Below are 20101 nucleotides of genomic sequence, written 5' to 3'. Positions count from 1 at the left end.
TTTTTTGCATTTTTGGACATTTTTTGTCCTTTAAATCATTTTTTTAGATTTATAAGGCATTTTTCTTTAAACTTTTTGGCGTATTTTGCATTTTGAAGCATTTTTAAATTTTTTGCAATTTTTATTATTTTTTTTTAATCATTTTTTATTATTACACTGACTTCCAAACAATGAAGAAAATCTCTAGGATATTAACTGGTGAAGCAACATCTTTTCGAATTGAAGAAGAATTGTCGGTAAGTGAGATCGTCTTTTTCAAGTACGCACCAATAACATCAGTAGACGTTGAAAGAAGCTTCTACAGGTATAAAAATTTACTTTCAGACAAGAGACGCTCGTTTACATTTCAAAATATCAAAAGAAATTTATAATCCAATGTAATTCTGATATTTAGTAATATTATGAGATGGAAGTTGTTATATTCATTAAAGTTTCTATACAAAAGGAAAACGTTTTGGAGTCAATATATTTTCCTTTTTTTTTGTTATTTTAGGATATAAAACGTATTTTTAAAACTTTAATGAACGCAGAGCAAGTATTGCATTGCTTTATATTTTTTGAAATGACTCATAATAATTTTAAAGAGTAAAACATTGGTTTAGTTCAATATTTTTACTTTATTTAAGACACGTCATAAGGCATTTTTAGAGCAATTTTCGCATTTTTAAGGGCATTTTTCGCACTTTTTAAGGGCATTTTTTGCACTTTTTAAGGGCATTTTTTGCACTTTTTAAGGTCATCAAAATCCGGGCTCTAGTGATGATATAATATCTCAAGGGCATTTCTCAGTCAAATTAGGTTAAAATGTCACCAGACATTCAAAATAGCGCCATCGATCAATTCAGCATTAAAAGTTACATCAAAATAATATGCCTTACATGATCAGATAAGGTAGAGCATTGTAAGTAGCCTTCAAAGAGCATAAAAATGTTCGTAACTTTTGACTTCAGCTGTGAAAAACAACGTTAGAAACATTATTTAAGTTGCAATGTAAAACGTCACACATTTGTATACAAAACGCTTCTAAACTTTTTCTACGGAAGGATGACGCAAAGTACCTTTCAGGTTAGGTAGGTACTTGCCACACTAGAGCTGCACAGTGGGCTATTGGCGACTGTCTGGAAAGAAATCCATGAGGAGGATTCGAAGACATGCCATCGCAATTTTGATCCTCTGCAAAGGGGATGGCTCATCTGCTTTGGTAGCCCGATGACCTCCACGGGACGTCTAGTTCTTTACGGTAGAAGAGTTAAGCGAGGACCGATATCGCGCACCCTCGGACACTACGCAGGCTGATCAAAGTGATCACCCACCCGCACGCTGACTGCAGCCAGTGATGCTTGACTTCGGTGTTCTACTGGGAGCAGTGTCTTTACGATCTGACACTGAGGGACCCTTTCAGGTTGGAGACATATATACAGTACGCAATTTTTTCGAACATTCGAATTTTTCCTGGTGCGTAATTTGTTCAGGATGCTTCGTTTTTCTTACACTTTTACATAAAGTAATAACAATCGAAACTATTTTTGAAAAGATATTATATTGTCCACATTCCATTGAACAACAACAGTTATGTCATTTTTTTTTATGCAATTCTCCATTAACAAACTATCATTTATCAGAATAAAGCTACTGTATTTAGACCAACGTTACCTATGATTGAAACAAACTTTCTGATATCATTTCAAAGAATAAAATATACTTTTTAATATTATTTTAAGGATCACTAAAGCGTCTTTTTAGTACAACGAGAAGGAACCTATCATATCGCCATTTTTTTAGTGTTCGAAAATTTTGAATTCTTAAGGATATTAGGTTTTATTTAATTAATTAATTAATTTTAAACTCTTATGTGTTACATTTTATTTCCTTAAAACTTTTCAAAATGCTTTGGGCAAAATTAGCATGAGCTGGTATCTTCAAAATGTACAAAATATAAAAAAAAATTTAATAATCACATTTTTTTTTATACAGGGCTTTCTCAGACTATAAAAAACGTTATTTGTTCTGAATGCTTCTATTTGTTCTCAACCTTATTTACAATATAATAGCATTCAAAACCATTTGTGAAACACATATATAGTCCATTAAATAACAACAGAGGTGTCATTTCACGTTTATGCAATGTTCCATTAACGTAAACAATCAATCATTTATCACAGTAAAGCTACTGTATTTAAACCAACGTTACCTCTGATTGAAATACCTCACTAATAACACTTTAAAGAAGAAAAAAAAATATTCTTCCGAATGTTATTTTAAGTATCATTAAAGCGTCTGTAGTAAAACGACAGGTGACCTCCAATCATATCGCCATTTTTTTTTTATTATTCGAATAAGCAAAAACAAAGAAATGAAGGCCAATGACCTCTTGCATTTCTACTTCCTGAGGAGCAAGCACTTTCAAGAAATCAAAATGCCACTCAGTTAGTTGACAGCTATTTTCAAGATCAAAAGGTCGGAACGTTTTTTATACATTTTACGTACAATTGCAGCTATAAGTATACAATCTTCATTACATTTTTCTTACTTTTTTTATCATAAAAAGTTCATCCGTGCATAATTGTTTTAAAATAAAATCATAAGATTTCTGAGATATTTTGACTTTATTTAAGATACTGATAACAATCAGCATACTGTGGGGATATGCAACGTGAGCTAAATTAAATAGTATTTGTCCCAACTTCGAGCCAAGTTGTAAAGAAAAAAGCTGAAAATTTGTAACTGTAAGCTTTAAATCATGGTAGAAAATGCGATTTTGACTTAGAAGTATGTAACTTAGTAGAAAGTAATCTCATAACTGTGAAAAAAATATTTATTTCAATTAATTAAATCTCATTAAATGTTTTGTTAATTGTTTTTATTTGTTACATAAAGGAATGAAAATTTTAATTTTTACCGCTTTTTACTTATTGTAGGATATTTTTATAGTGCATTTTCTTTCTCATTATTGTCGTGAAAAATTCTTCTAGATTTAAATAAATGATGTAAAACTGTTGAAAAGGTTAGCTGAATCAAATTTCTTATCTTTCTCATAATAGCCCGTGAACATCAGACCCCTGTCATAGTATAAGAGGCTGAAAATTTTTCTACGTAAGTACAGCTAAGCGGAGTAAGAGCGGTTACTTTTAGTTGGTAACAGGAGGGCAAAAACGCACAATATGGGACCCTAATTACGTCATTTTATGAAAATTGAATTTTTCATATGCTACTTATTTTAAGATCTTTCCCAAGCAGCCAGGCAATTCGCATGTTGCGAGCCGACTGCTGGACACACCTAAAGATTTTATATCCGTCATTGGACAGCCGACCCAATTTTTGAGTTTACTACTAATAATAAACTCCGTAGCCTTGTCATTTTGAACCCAACCCAGAAGACAAGGGAACTCCTGGATCAAGTATTAAGAAAAAAAGCACCTTCGTGGAGAACTTTTCGATTAAAATAACCCGCGTTTGCGTTACATGTAGAGGAAAACCACGAAACTCTCCCACGGTTAGTCTGACAGCAAAGGGACTGTAACCCATGATCTGTCTACCACTAAGGATATTTTACATCAGAACTGTGGTCGGTGCCAGCCGGATGCAGAATCCGTATCGACCAGCCATCACTGGGATTTGAACCTGGGAACCTCACAGGAAGGCGAACGCTCCATATCCTGAGCCAACACTCCTTAAGATTAATAAAATGTGACTGGTCATTTTCTAAAATCTGAATTCGGCCAACGATACCAAGGCACTTATTTGAAGAAAGGATTGTCTGACAGCTAACATATTGCAGTACAGTTTCTAATCGCCGGACAATTGCAATGTTTCCTGTCGAACTCCTATAAAGTTTACTAAATTGTGATTGTATTTTCACCATTTTTTAAGACTTGAATTTTATACATGTTATTTGGGCAATTATTTTAAGAATTTTCACAAGCAGTCTGACAGTTTTGATAGCATCTTTCCAGATATCGTTGAAAGTCAGCTGAATATTCGAACGACTTTTAAGGGAATGAGATAGAATTACTGCGCATCGTTTGTTGCGCATCTTCCCACGACAGTATACTCTTGGCAAAACCAGTCTTAAAGTATTACCAAAGCAAAGACTGCCTGGTTGCCTTCGGGGATTTTTTTTTATATTGAAGATAATTCAAGTTAATTGTACTTAATTAGAATTTAACATCTTTCATTTAAATTCCCTACTTGCATCTATTCAAATCACTTCCCCTGTTACATGAAAAGTACATTTATAAGTCCTTCAAAAATCTAAACTACAATTACTATTCGTAGCACAACCATTATCATAAAAATATTGCAATATAATTCACTAGCTCAAAAAAATAATTAAACTGAAATAGGAAAATAATAGCGCATGATGAAAATTGGAAGGAAAAAAATTTCTCTGAAGAACTCGCACACATTTTCGTTGTATAAAATATTTAAGAACATCTGAACCAGCTTCAAAACCGCTCAACCATGGCGCCAACATACACGAAAACAATAATTTATTTTTACTTTCACCAATTTTTTCATAATGTAAAGAAGTTTCATACTTATTTTGCTTAAATTCTTCATTATTACTTCTATTCTTTTAAAATTAATCTGTTTTTGTTGGTTGCCTCCTCTTTTAAAAAGATTATAAGCAATATTGATGCTGTAGTGTATCTACCACTACAAAAATACAATTCCAATTCACTATTACATAAGACATGTTAACTCGATTCTATGGTGGGTTGACATTGTCGATAACAATACTCCCAACATTGGTGACCTTCGGACGTGATGTGAACATCCTATCTTGAGAGTAACGCCCACTACGATTTGAAGACGCCTACTTCGATGGATGTTGCACATTGAACAGTTGACTTACTACTTGTGACTGTGACATCGGCCTCCTCATGCTGTTGCTTATCAATCTCTATCACTCATAACGTACAATGTATGCATTCGACTGCTAAAGGCAACACAGGAGCGACCACGACCGTGAACTTAATACAGCTCTCCCGATCAGCACTCAAAAGCACGGTGATCTTAATACAGCTCTCCTGGCTTCTCACAAAACAGCAATGAATCAGCAAGTGTTATCCGTTCATCGAATTCTATCAGAGATATAATTCCAGAGGGGGAGTACTGTATTGTATGTACCACTACAAAAATACAATTCCAATTCCCTAGTATATAAGACATGTTAACTCAATTCTATGGTGGGGGTACCTTTTCAAAAATGAAGGTTTACATTGTCGATAACAACACTCCCCAGAATGCTGTGGCTGAACATTAGGCATCGTATGTATAATGCTTAAAGGCTCTATTTTATTGCCATATAGCATTTTCATAGTTTCTTTGTGCAGAATTTTTAACAACATCTGAACCAAATTTTATAAAGTTATGCAAATACAATCAAAGCTTATAATACTTTAATGATGGTAATAGAACTTGCTACTTTTGGAACATCTATTCTCCAATTAGCGTGCATAAAATTCAGATTTCATAAAATAACATCAGTAGAATCACATTACTTTAAGGGTGCCCGATAGCTTGGGAAACGTCTCAAAATAGTTGCTTTGTATCTTCTTTCATGACGTGTTTGAAGTTAGACTACATTTTGATACGCTGTGGTTTATCCTGAATGAAGAAAAAAATAACACAAAAAGTTGGAACTTAATGCACACATAATGATGAACATGAAAAGTATTAACCAGACAGAATTTAGCATATGTATGAAATGGATAAATTCAGATGTGTAAGTTCGGTAAGTTCCTTCTCCACGGATAACTTCCAGTATCAATACAACTACAATTATGTGGTCTACCAGTTCAGTTGGAAGTGCGAGCCATCGTTCTTGCAATGCAGATGCAAAGGTCAGAGGAGAAAGATTGAGAGCAGCTACACATCTTCGAGTTATAGCTAAATCATCCCAAAAATGATAGATAAGATTCAAGTCCGGTGATCGAGCTCTCCATACACTGAATTGCTTGCTGCTGAAGATAATCCTTCTTGATGTTCCGTTATTATCTTGTAGCACGAAATCATCTCCTATTGGCCCAACGTGCACCTAAACATCACGGCTCTATACACGTGAGCATTCACAGGGAAAGACATCTGTGCATCCACCAAGAGAGAGAACACCTCACACAAACTCTTTGGTATGGATCTCTTTCAGGGATGGATGATATCGGGTTCTAGATTCTCTCCAATATCTCTTTGGAAACTGAACCTGGACTCATCTGTGAGAAGAACAGTTGCGCCTACCTCAAACTTTCTTTTTAGTGAGGAGACGAGATTGGAACGCAAGTGCCTGGTCACCTAGCAAACAAACTACTGTCGTTCTACGCACATTGGTAGTTAGGTACTTTATTGACGTTGCACTAGAGCTGCACCATGAGCTATCGTCGATGGTCTGGGAAACCCTGAGCAGGATCCGAAGACATGCGATCGCAATTTTGATACTCTGTAGAGGGGATGGTCCCTCTGCTTTGGTAGCCCTACGATCTGTGCTCAAAGTCGAGCACTTTACGGTAGAACAGCTTAATGAGGATGGATACCACGCACCCTCGGTCCCTACGCAGGCTAATCAAAGTGGTCACCCACCCGCTTACTGACCACAACCAGTGATGCTTGACTTCGTTGTTCTACTGGGAAACGTGTCTTTACGATCAGACCACTGCGGGATCAACGAACAGTGGACTTCCAGCATTGAGAGACGATCTGAGCTGTTTCTATTTCTTCGTGCACATAATGATAAATATCGGTCATCGTCTGTAGCATTTGACCGCCCTTGATTGAACATTCTAGATACCGAACCTGTGGTTAGAAATTGTTGTCTATGAACCACAGATGGAGTCACATTCTGGCCACTTCTATCTGACCTCTACTCTTCTAATAAATCTCCATCAAAGTTCTTCGGGAAAATGATGCCTAAGAGTTCATTCTTACAAATCGACTTCTCATATTTCTAATTCAAAGGTTTGGGCTTTGCTTATTTTTGGGAGAGTTAACCCTATTTTTCACATTTTTCCTTAATTGATGTCAACCAGTAACTGATGTAGGCTCTATTTTTAAGCTATGTTGCTTCTTTTCGATGTGTTTGAAGTTATTTTGAAATGCTAGAAGTTACATCAGCTCCAATTTTTAGTTTCTTTTTCGAAGTTTTATAAATGCAATTAAGTAACTGTTTGCCAGTATTCCTACTGCGTTTTATGCTTGTGTAGAAGCAAAAACTTTTGACAATTATTTCCTTACTTTCGATTCTAGAAATAAAATAAATTGCAATCATTTGATTATCTTGACAATTAAATTACTTGTGTTCATAATTTTCAAGTACGTAATTATCTGATACGTCATTAAATTGAAAAATGATTAACGCATAAACATTATGGAAATTCACATTTGCAAATCTTAATCATTTTTTTAGGAATACATAAATTAAAGTTTTTTTTAACCTCAATCAATGACTCTTTACTTGTGCATCTTTTATTGCAGGAAGCAATAAAGATTTACGATTCCTGCTATAATTGATGTATAAAAATATAATGCTTGTGGTTTTAGCGCAATTTTTACGTATCGCAATTTGATTAGCTCAATCAGTTTGATTAGTTCAATATGTCACAATTTGGGGGAAAATATTTCTCTACTTTAATATGTTAGTTATAAAATAGCACTGTAATTTCTGAAAATTGGCATTTCTTTTTAAATTAAGAATTTTTTACGTTAAAATTTAAATTTTTTCTGAATATTTGGAAAAGAATGTTTCATTTTCAAGAATAGGAAAGAAAAAAAGTTGGCCTAATAATTTTACTATACTCTGTTTCAAGCTAAGAAAAATCCATTATCCTTATTGAGAAAGCCTGTTTCCATCTAAATGTAAGCCAAATAGATGCCAAGTTCTCAGCGCCAACGTATATCAACATCGCCAACTCTTAAAACGACGTTGCACAACGTTCTTTTTCTTGTTTTCTTAAATCACGAAAACTAAACTTATTGAATAAAAACTATCAATTTTTGTTTCCAGTAAAATTAAGAGAGCTGTATCATATTAAAATTATACTTTCTGTTCATATTTAAAGAAACTAATGAAAGAATAATAAACATAGATTCTAGCAGACGATTTTCTTCTACAATGAAGCAAAAATAAAAATTTCTTATCTCACATTTGATTTGATGAGAGCATTTCGGCATAAGAAGCGCCATTTTTAGTGGTCCAATCAAATCCAATGCTCTTGCCACGTCATATGGTTGTTTCTTTTTCCAAGAACGAATGTTCTCCTAACTTATTGAAATATATCGCAAAGTCTAGAATTATAGTAAGACTTCGAACCTATAACCTTTATTTTTTAATAATTCCGATATATATCATAAACGATAGTACGAAAAAAAATTTCTGTTTGACATATTTAACTTTTAAAAGCTTTTATATTGTTTTGAAAGATAGCAAATTTGTATAATTGGATAGCGAAATGGAACGGAACTGTACACAGTCAAGGATGATTACTTAAATCCAATGCCGCAATGGTCTTTTCTTAACTTGCAAGTATAACTATTTGCTGAAGGGGTATTTTTTTTAAAAAATAAAATCCTTTTAGAGAAAGTTTATTTTTCAGTACTCTCAAAATCCTGGGGGTGCTTTCTTATATCGACATTATCTCAACAAGTTAAAGGGTGATTAATCTATTTTTAGATTTATTATTGTATTTTCACTACAGGAATCTAAAACTTAACAATAAATCAAACTTTAAAACTTTACCCTTACATCAGCAAGGTCTAGACTACAAAATCCAATAGTTACAAAGCATTGATCAATATAATAATGTAAGCAAACAAAAAAAAGAATAGAAAAGTAGCTATCATAGCAAACATACAATCCTTAAAAACCATTCCAAAGAATAAGACTATAAATGGTAACCTAATCAGGTGATCTAGTGTACAAAAAAACATTTTGTTCGAATTCTTATCAAGAGTTCTAACAAAAAGGGGTGACTCTTCACAAGAAAGGGATTTTCGGGTGACAGGACCACTTTGATGACGTCATTCCGTTATCACTCATAGTTGCCAGCATCTCCTCGTTAATGGCAACAGAAACGAATCTTTTTCATCCACATCATTTTGGAATTCTTATCGCTTCACACCCTCCTTTTGACAAGTTGCCAAAATAAAAGCTGTTCCAAAAATGGAAAAAAAGAGAACATTTCGAACTAAAAGTGATCGAAAAATAAAACAGAATGTTGACTTCTCTTCGTTTTCCTGGAAAGGTGATATTTTCGAAATTCTCGAGTTCCTTTTGTAGAAAGGATTGATTCTTTTCATCGTGTTATATGTTGATGAATGATTTAGCATTTGTCACCAACTTTGAGAAAGCTCAAAAAGTGTCCGGGCATTATTCTTTTCTAAATAAGCTGTATAAATATATAGAGAGTGGAACAAAGATCTGTGAATATCGTTCATGTATGTTTTGTGGACTGGAAAAGGATTTTTTTATTTCACAACATTACTCAACTTTCATTTAGCGATGAATGCGTTTCTTTAAAAGCTCCGACATCAGAGATGCTTTTTAAAAAAATAATAGGTCATTTTTATTACTTAACATACGGCATAAATTAGAGCTCTTAAGTTTTGTCGATCTTCTGTCCCTTGCAAGTTATGAAAATGGATCTAAAAGTTGTATGGTTGAAAAGTTATTAGAAATATCATCAGAAGAGATGAAAGGAAAAAAAATATCAATATGAATGGTATTCGGCAAAACTAAATTGAAGACTAATGCAGCATATTTGGAAAACTATTATACGGGAGAAAAAACCCGCGTAGATAAAATCAATTTCGCGATTAACTATATTGTCGATTTCTTAGGTAGAAATGCAGAAAAAGGTTAGAAATACATAAGTCTGTTTCTTTAAAGCACGCTGATATATGCGTAACATATTTCTTAACATTTTAACCAGAGATGGGCAAACTACGGCCAGCGGGCCAACTGTGGCCCGTCGGAAGGTTTTATCCGGCCCGCGGATAGAATTTTAACTTGCCGATCCAGGGTATATATAAAAATATGCATCTATTTTCTTGTCGACTTTTTTAAAGCTATTTATGTTCTTTCTTTTTTAACAAAGTACTGATGACCATTTTACTTTCTCTATTTTTGTTCTACAAATAAATTGATGGAAATAGCACAGAGAGCTTCAATTGGTAAAATGTTGAAAGCAGAAGTTCGTTATAGAATAGCTGTAGATTGGCGTTTGTCTTTCTCGAGGAGCAAACTTATGGAATCCAATATAGGTGAATTATGCTTCACGTGTGGCAGACTGCGCATTTTAAGCTGCAACGAGAGAACAATCATCTGATACAGCTGTTTCTAAATATGCCAATGTTTGAGTTTTACAAATCATTACCCAAAGCTAGTACCTAAAATCTTAATATTTCATGCTCAGGAAATCAGTGCTATGTCTGCTTAATCTTAAATATATCTTAAATAATCTTAAATATAAAAATAAAATATTAAAAATAAAATAAAATAATCTTAAATATAAACAATCATTTTAGAAGTAGACTAACAGACAAGCATTTAGTCTAGTTCCTTAAAGTAAGCATATCTCACTTCGAACCTCATATAAGGAACTACTCATATAAAAATGAAATCGAAATTTCATTCATCTCACTAAATACTTAAATTAAAACTTAAATATTGGTTTTTTTAAAAATTTAAATTTTGAAGTTTTTACTTGGCCCGCCAAACAATTTTTTTCTCAATTTTTGGCCCTCGACCAAAAAAGTTTGCCCATCCCTGATTTAAACACTAAATTATTTGTCGTATTTAAACCTTTTCTCAGTAAATTAAAAATCGTTAATATAATCAGTAATCTTTTTATACCGCAACCTTGAACTGAGCGCGGAATAAAATCTATCTACAAAATTACGCGTCAAAAGACTGGATTGACAAAAAGTATGTGGATTCTTTAACTTTCCTTGACGAAAACTATTCTAACGAATACATGACGATTGAATTTTTGAATTCTTCATGAACGGAGGTGTACTGTGGGTAGATGTACTGCGCAATATTTAGCAATACATATTCATATTAAAATTGAAAGATAATTCTTATGCTCCATATTTTCAAAAAAAAGTTTTTTATTTTATTTTATAAAATTTGATTCGTCATTAAATTAGTTTATCTAAGTCAAGAGAGTAGAATAGTTGGACAAATAGATAATAATGTTTCATCAACATATTTCGACAATCACTCTTTCCCACGAATTCTTCAACAAATAGTTTCGCTACAAAAATTTCGGGGAAACTAAATTAAACGAAATAGCATTTTACTGTTACATTCAACAAATTCAATTCAATCAATTTAGATGTTTAAAACCTTCATACATTCAAAGGGCAAATCAAACTTCTTTTTCAATACCTACTTTTAGTTCACCCTCTCCCCTATATCTTGTTCAAATTTCAATCGTTAGTTAATTAATTCGTTTTTTCAAATATTAATTCATTCATTAAATGTTGTTGTTGTTGTTAATTTACGTCGCACTAGAGCTTCACAATGGGCTATTGGCGACGGTCTGGGAAATATCCCGGAGGACGATCCGAAGACATGCCATCACAATTTTGAGCCTCTGCGGAGGGGATGGCACCCCCGCTTCGGTAGCCCGATGACCTGCGTGCGAAGTCGAGCACTTTACGGTAGCACTGTTTAACGAGGACCCATACCGCACACCCTCGGTCCCTACGCAGACTGATCCAAGTGGTCACCCACCCGCACACTGACCGTAGCCAGTGATGCTTTACTTCGGTGATCTGCTGGGAACCGTGTCTTAACGATCAGTCCACTGCGGGACCATTCATTAAATGTAATTCATTAAATTGTATTCATTTAAATTTTATATGGAAGAAAAACTTTTAGTTATTAAATAAAAAGCAAACTAAAATAAAATTTTTCATGTTTGATCTAAGTAGGATAATAAACGAGAGCAAAACTAAATATTTGCCCTGTACTATAACAACCTTCGATAACACAAATTTATGAATTGAATTTAAATTTGAGGTTGTTGGAAATTTCGTTTACTTGGATTCTGTTGCGGGAACACTATTACAATGGAAATACAAAGAAGAATTACTATAGCCAATAAATATTTTAATAGAATTCGAAAATACATAAAATCTAATATAATTCATGGAAGAACAAAAGTTTTATGATATAAATCTCTTTTAAGATCAATTTTAACATATGCTTGTGAAACCTGGACCACCTCTTGTACAAAGGAGGTTATGTTGGGTACCTTTGAGTAGAAGGTCTTGAGAAGTATTTTTGGAGGAATTCAAAAAAATGGTGTGATTCTTAGAAAATCAAATCTAGAGCTTTATCACTCATACAACGAGCCTGACATTATTAACTTTATTAAACGACAAAGAATAAAATGGGCAGGCCACGTTATCAGAAGGGACGAAGACCGTACCACAAAAAAAGTTTTCCAATGCCAGACCAGTTGGCACATGAAAAAGAAGCGGGCCAAATTTGAGATGGATAGATGACCTAGAAAAAGACCTTTTGGTTTTAAAAACTAAAAATTGGAAAACACTAGCAAAAAAAAGGTTAACATGGAAAAACTTTTTGAAAAGGCAAAGACCCACCCTGGGCTGTTGAAAAATTGATGAAGATGACCTAAGTTGGAATTGAGTTAAATTTTTTTTTAAAATTCCTTCTTTTATTTAAAATCTAATATTTGTTTTTAATTATTTTCTGATTAAAACGAGTCCAATATCTAGATTGCTATTACTTATTTATATTTTTTAAACGTTCTCACTTTCATAAACTGCTTCCGTGAACTGATGTTTGATTAATTCAGCTTCATTTTCGAACTTTTTGATTCAGAAGAACATAAACAGAAGATTTATTCAGAAGAACGTGATAGACATTTAACTCCTAAATTGATTCTAAAACACTTTATGTGCATAAGATTGTTTCAATAAAATAAATAAGTTAATTAATAAATAAGAAAATGAATAAATAAGAAAAAAGTAACTCAAACGTCGCATCTATTTTAAATTTTCAAGAAAAGTAAAATAACTACTCAACACTTTTAACACAACTCTTTGTGGGGGTTAGTAGTTATCGACAATGTCAACCTCCATCTGTGAAAAGACACCCCAACATAGAATCGAGTTAACATGTCTCATATACTAGTGAGTTGAAATTGCATATTTGTAGTGGTAAATACACTACAGTACTCCCCCATCAGAATTATAACTGTGATGGAATTCGATTAACGGATACCACTAGTTAATTCATTGCAATTTTGTGAGCAGTCGGGAGAGCTGTATTAAGATCACCGTGCTTTTGAGTGCAGATCGTGAGAGCTGTATTAAGTTCACTGTCGTGGTTGCTCCAGTATTGCCTTTAGCAGTCGAGTGTATACGTTGTGTGTGATCGAGACTGAGAAGCAACAGCGTGAAGAGGTGGAAAATGTCGCAGTTACAAGTAGCAAGTGTCAAGTGTTCATTGTGGACCATCCATCGAGGTAAGCATGTTCAAAGTAGGAGCGTCTGTCAAGGAAGGCGTGTTTACATCACGCCCGAAGGTCACCAATGTGGGGATAGTAGTTATCGACAATGTAAACCTTCATCTACGAAAAGGTATCCCTCCATAGAATCGTCACATCACGTCCGGATCACCAATGTGGGGAGATTGGATATCGACAATGTCAACCTTCATCTATGAAAAGGTACTCCACCATAGAATCTAATTAATACTAGTGAATTGGAATGATATTTTTGTAGTGGTAAATACACTGCACTCTTACATGGACTTAAAACTTAATTAAGAAATTATTCACAATTAAAATTATAACCTTAATCGCTGTTGAAATAACTGTATACTTTAATTAATAAAATAAAAAAAAAGAATTTCGAAAAAAATGTTTGCAAATTGGTGGAAAATTATAATTTTCATAAGCTAAAAACAAGCGGTAATAGTTAGAAAGTTTAAATACAAGAGGAATTTTTCCAAGCAAATTTTTGCGGATATTTAAAGAACTTGGTGCAATATAATGATTAGCAACATTTTCAAATTGTTCAAGAGATAGTTCTAGAAAGAATTTCATCCATCGCTATGGAGGAACCACGATATTACAGTACGTTGTTCTTGATCCAGCTGACAGCACAGAAACTTGCAAAGTATGTATTTCGAAACAATACTTAGGTCTAATTTGGTGTCAATTTATCTGTTATACTAAGCAGCCTATCGTCGTTTGCTTACGTTTCAAACTAAACCAATAAGTGTTGAAAGTTTTCAAGTTACGGATAGAGGAACAAAGGAAGACAATTGCATTGATTTGTCGAAAGAAAACTTGACTCCTTTGTTTTGGTAGCCTGACGACCTGAGCACGAAGTCGAGCACTTTACGGTGGACGAGGATGGATGGCGCGCACCCTCGGTGCCTACGCAGGCTGGTCAAAGTAGTCACCCACCCGCTTACTGGTCCCAGCCAGTGATGATTGACTTCGGTGTTCTACTGAGAACAGTGTCTTTACGATCTGCGGGACAATTGATGATGGAGCTTTTTAGAGCAGAAGAGGGTGAAGAAAGTAGTGCAACACAGCTTTTTTTAAAATACGACTTTTTTGAAATCGGATTTCTTAGAAACCATTCGGCCGATTTCACGCAAATTTTGAATTTTGCCAGCTAAAATTACATATTTTTTAAAACGATGTAAAAAATTATGTACCTCACAATTCAAAGTTTTTTCGACTAATATTAAATAAAATTAAAAAAAATAATAATAAATATTTATTGAAAGTTATTCTATGCATAGAATTATCTTTGGAAAAATTATTTTTATTGATGTGAGTAAAAAGTTTCGCTTTTAAAGAAACCTATTTTTCAAATGGCGACTACCCACTTATACTATGGCCAGGGCCGGATTGGCCTATAGGCACACTAGGCACGTGCCTAGGGCCTACGAAATTCAGGGGCCTACGAAAAACTTGGGAGAAAAAAAATGCGTTTTCAAAAATAGTTTAGCTTTAAAAACAACAAGTGTATTTTGCACAAAATTATGAAGATACAATTTAAAATATAATATTTTACGGTAATAAATTATTTTTCAGAATCTTATGATCTAATATATTACTTTTTTGCGATTTTTGGATTCAACGAAATCTTGTATTATGCTGTCGAATTCCAAACTACGCAAAATGTCGGATTGAATAGACATAAGTGCGAGCGATGCCAAACGATCTTGATTCATTGTTGAAAGCAAATAATTTTTTTATCAATTTTAATCTGGAGAAAGATCTTTCTCCTTCTGCATTTGATCCAAGAATCGACAAATATATTCTTAATGCAATGTGAACGTTAGGAAAAGTATTCACAAGTTTATCTTTAATTTGAGCCTTCAACATTTCTTGTGCAGATTTATGTTCATACAAATTTGAAAATAGTAAAAATTCATCTACAAAGTTTTCCTCTAAATTGGATGAGTAAATTTTCATCAAATTTTGCGCTTTTAGTTTAATCTCAGATTCTGACAAATTTTTGTGAACAAGAAAACCGAAATTATCGTACAAATCACTGTAAGCTTTATGCCTTTTAGTCATTTCTGAAATTAATACATCTAAAATGGCGTAATACGTTTCCATACGAAGAAAATTTTAGCATATATTTTGAAAAGAGGGGAGGAGTGGAGGAAGGAGGGGAGGGCCCATAAACGGCTGTGCCTAGGACCTACGAAAGGTATAATCCGGCTCTGACTATGGCTGTCAGAAATCCGAATCCGTTGGAAAAAATGCATGCGTATTCAGATAAAGTACATTTTCTGTTTATCATTTCTTAACTTAAAATATCGTCTGCGCTAATTAATAAGCATATTCGAGGTCAACCCTTTAAACCATTAAGAATGAGTCCTAGAACGTAAAGATCCGATAGTTAGATCAAAAGTTAACCAGATTGATCCGTTTTTTATTTTTATTTTGTGTGCACTGTACTAAAAAAAGGAAGGAGTGAGATAAAATTAAAATAAAAACTACACACTAAAATAAAATAAAAATTAAATTTGAAACATGTATTATCTGTTTTATTATTAAAAGAACGACTGATTTTAATAAGAAATTACACATACAGCATTAAATAAAACTATGAAAATAATGAAGAATTCGAGTCCTTGAATACTCGAGACTGGAGCAAATCCATCTTCATTCTTCAATTTTCACAATGGTAGACTTTTTCTATTATATTTTTTAAGTTAAGTTTTAAATAAATTTTAAAAAAAGTTTCAGCAAAAGCAAAGTATTGTTTTGCGGCGACATCTACAAGTTTTAAATGTAACTAAAAGCTTTCAATAGGTTTTTTTTTTGTAAAATAATTTTACTGTAAGTATAATTTAAAGATTTTATTTCAATATTTCGTTTTTAAAAGCCTTCTTTATATTAAATTCTATTCTGTATATGTGTTAAAATAAATAATTTAAAATAAATAAATAAATAAAAAATACAAAAGCATCACTCTTTGATAAACATTTGCTATGGAGGCGACATCTATATTTCTTAGTTGGAAATAAAATCATTTGCCTCAAAACAAATAACTTTAATATCATGTAAAATTTAGCAGAGAAGTTGAAAACTACTTATAAAACAATCGTTGTAAAATAACTAATAATATATAAAAAATAAAATTATGAGTTTCACTTTTAAAGTATAGAATTTTTCAAATCAAGTAAAAAATGCATTGAAATTATCTTTTTATTTTAAATTAGGAGGCCTCCCCTACATTTCTGACTTTTCTTATACAGTTTCATTAGAGTGGCTCTCACAGATTAATATACACCGTACTTAGATTACATACATAAGAAAAAATTTAAATGTTGCCGATATCTTGATATTCGATGCATTTTCTAAGACAATTAAATTATTCTGATTCAAAATCTGCAAATCATTTGTCTACTTAATCCAGGGTTTTTTCAAGATATATTTCTTGACTAGGACTGGGCTATAAATCGATATATCGCGACATATCGATTTAACGCCTATATCGGCAAACCGATACAGCAACTTTCATTCCAAGCGATGCATCAGAAATCTGATTTAAGCAGTCGAGTGAAGAAGACGATATAACGATATAGCGATATAGCGATACACGCAAGGACTTTCTCTTACGTTCCGATGCCAACTCGCGCTGTGGAAGACGATATTGTTTCGTTATGTTGAGACGGCCTTGACTGATGAGCGGTAGAATCAGAACCACTTTTGAGACCTTATATCGTTATATCACATGTTCGTTTTCGCACCTTCGCGATTTGAAATCGTTTCTTGTAGATTATTTTCAATGGGATTAACTTCGTGATCGCCGTCATAACCTTGTTCTGAACGCAATCTATTATTGAAAAGAATTTATAAAGAAAAGTTTCTTTATTAATTAGGTAAGTTTTTTATTTATTTTCTGACAAAACTTTTTTATATTTTTAAATGTGAAAATTATCGGAAATCTAATTTAAGGCACCCATAAGGAATTAAATTACAAAGTAAATAAATTTGTTAGGTTATTTTTTTACTTTCTTTTAATTTATTAAAAACCTTTCGGATAAAGCTTCTAATAATTTAATGGGCTTCTATTACTGATTTTAAATTTATAAATCTTGAGTTGTTTTTATTTTTAGAAATAAAGTTAAAACAAAACTTATTTTTTGGACATAAGTCAATAAACTTTATTTGTTCAAAAGAATTTGAAAAGTTTGCGAATTTTATTCATTTCTTTTTTTTTTTTTTATCAATTACTACTTCGTTTTATTAGAGAGTAAAATCATTATTTTTTTTTTAATTTTCGTTTTATATTATTAGTTAATTAGCTAAATATATTACCGAATATAAAAATTCTTTTGTTTTTATTTTTAAGAATTTAATTAAGAAACTTTGCCTTACTTTGTTTTTCGTTCGTTCATTATTTAATTTAATTTAATTATTTATACGAAATAATAATAAAAATAGTGTTTAAGAAGCATTTTTTTTCTAAAATTTATTTAGCTCTTTGTTTTAAGCATACAAATAATTTTTTAACGAACTTATTTTTTAAATTTTGTTCCTATGCTGTTAGGGAAATATATTGATAAATTTCACTTTTATTTATTTTTTTATTTTTAAACTAAGAAATCTTTTGTTATTTGCGTGATCATTTTTAGAAAATATAACAAAACTTGTGTTTACTTCTTCATTAAGAATTTGAACATTACGATCGAACTTAATAATTCTGTAATTATTTACGCATAATAGTACCAGCAAATATTGATTTGTTAAAAAAAGTTTCTTTTTTTTAAAAAAAAAAAATATTTTTAGCACTTTGTTTTAAGTGTATAATGAATTTCTTAACAAACTTTTTTTTTAATTTTTTAAATTTTCTTTCAATAATTTCAGCTAGATATCTTTATAAAATACCCTTTTTATTTTTAAACTGAGAAATCTTTCAGAGAACGAAAATTTTAAGAAATTATTACAATTCTTATGTTTACTTTTTAGTTTAAAATTCGAACATTTTTAATTTTAAACTTCGTCTTTTAGTCAATCTAACTTTTATTTTAATTAAAATATATTTTGAAATTTTAAAATCAGCTTTTGTTTAATAACAATATTTTTTTTCATTAAGGGTATTTTAGGGGTTAACTTAAATTAAGACTGCTTATACCTTATAAACGATAAAGAAGTGCAAATATTTCATTCTGTATCTACACACATTTTTTCAATAAATATTTTAAGTAAGATTTGTACATCTTAGTCAATTTATTTAATATCTTTCTTTAGCAAAACATATATATTTTCAAATTTATAAATTGATTTAAATCAATATGCGTATGAAGTCTTGATAGAAATCTGACTTTCTGTGCCTTAAAGTAAATGAAATTCAAAAATACTATATCGCGATACATCGCTATATCGCGATGCAAAACTGACGATATATCACGATATATAATTTCTAATATCGCCCAGTCCTATTCTTGACCATTTATATTTCACTAGTACTGATGAGCATATCATTAGATAAGAAAACAGTAAATCACCTCACTTTGATAGAATATCTAGTTCAAAAGAAAGCACACGTGAAATTAATTCACACTAAAAATGCATCATTAATCTCAGTGACGGATGACCCATTACACCAGACTAGGTCATGGCCTGGGGCCCCCCCAATGATTAGGGGCCCCCTTAAAATGCATTTTTTTTAATAAATTAAAAAAAATTAGGAAAAACAATGATTATTAAAAAAATTAAATTTCAAATATATATGATATAATTATAAAATGTTATGATTATTTTTTAGTTCTAAATTTAACCCCTTAATGATTGGTTACTTTTCAAGAAAACAGTCATAAAAGTGTTCTTTTTTTATCCCTGAAAATTATATAAAAATATGTGTATGAACAATATATATCTTCATTTTTAATTTTTGATTTGTTTTTAACTTGAAATTTTAAAAAAATTTATATTTAGAAAAAGCTAACATTCAGTGTTAAATGTTGGTTTTCCAGCAAGCAAGGAAAATTTCAAAAATATGTGTTTTAAAAATATCCTGGTACCGCTATCTGGTGTGTAAAATAAGTAGTAAAATGTTTTCCAGGCAAAAAAAAAAAAAATTAATTAGTTTCCAGCCCGTCAATATCACGGGAGCGAGAAATAACGAACGAAATTTCAACCTGTCATTTTCACGGGAGCGAGAAGGAAGGGGTTAACAAAATAAAGTAAAATTCAATTTATTATTATTTATTTTTATTTTAAATATGCTTTCTTGAATGAAAAGATATATAAATACTTTTATATTTGAATAAATAAAAAATATACGAAAAAAAAATTTAATCTAAGGGCCCCAAAAATTTGAATGGCATAGGGCCCCGCGTCCGACACTGGTTAATCTATTCACAGTTGGATACATCTTTGCATTTTAAGCATCCGCACTCTAGCAAATGGTAAACGGAAAAAAACATTACCAGAAAAAAAAAATATTGCTTTAACAATTATATGAATTTATGTCCAATTTAATTTGGGATGTTATTCAAATTAAGACCGAATTAAAAGTAAATAAATGTTTTTTTGAATGAAATTATATATTTCTTTTAATTTTAAAGTCATTCTTTGTTAATCTATAAAAAAAA

The sequence above is a fragment of the Parasteatoda tepidariorum genome, chromosome 4, assembly GCF_982258835.1.
Source record: "Parasteatoda tepidariorum strain Cologne lab strain chromosome 4, Ptep-v5.0, whole genome shotgun sequence".
NCBI lineage: Eukaryota > Metazoa > Arthropoda > Arachnida > Araneae > Theridiidae > Parasteatoda > Parasteatoda tepidariorum.
Note: the sequence above shows the minus strand (reverse complement) of the source record.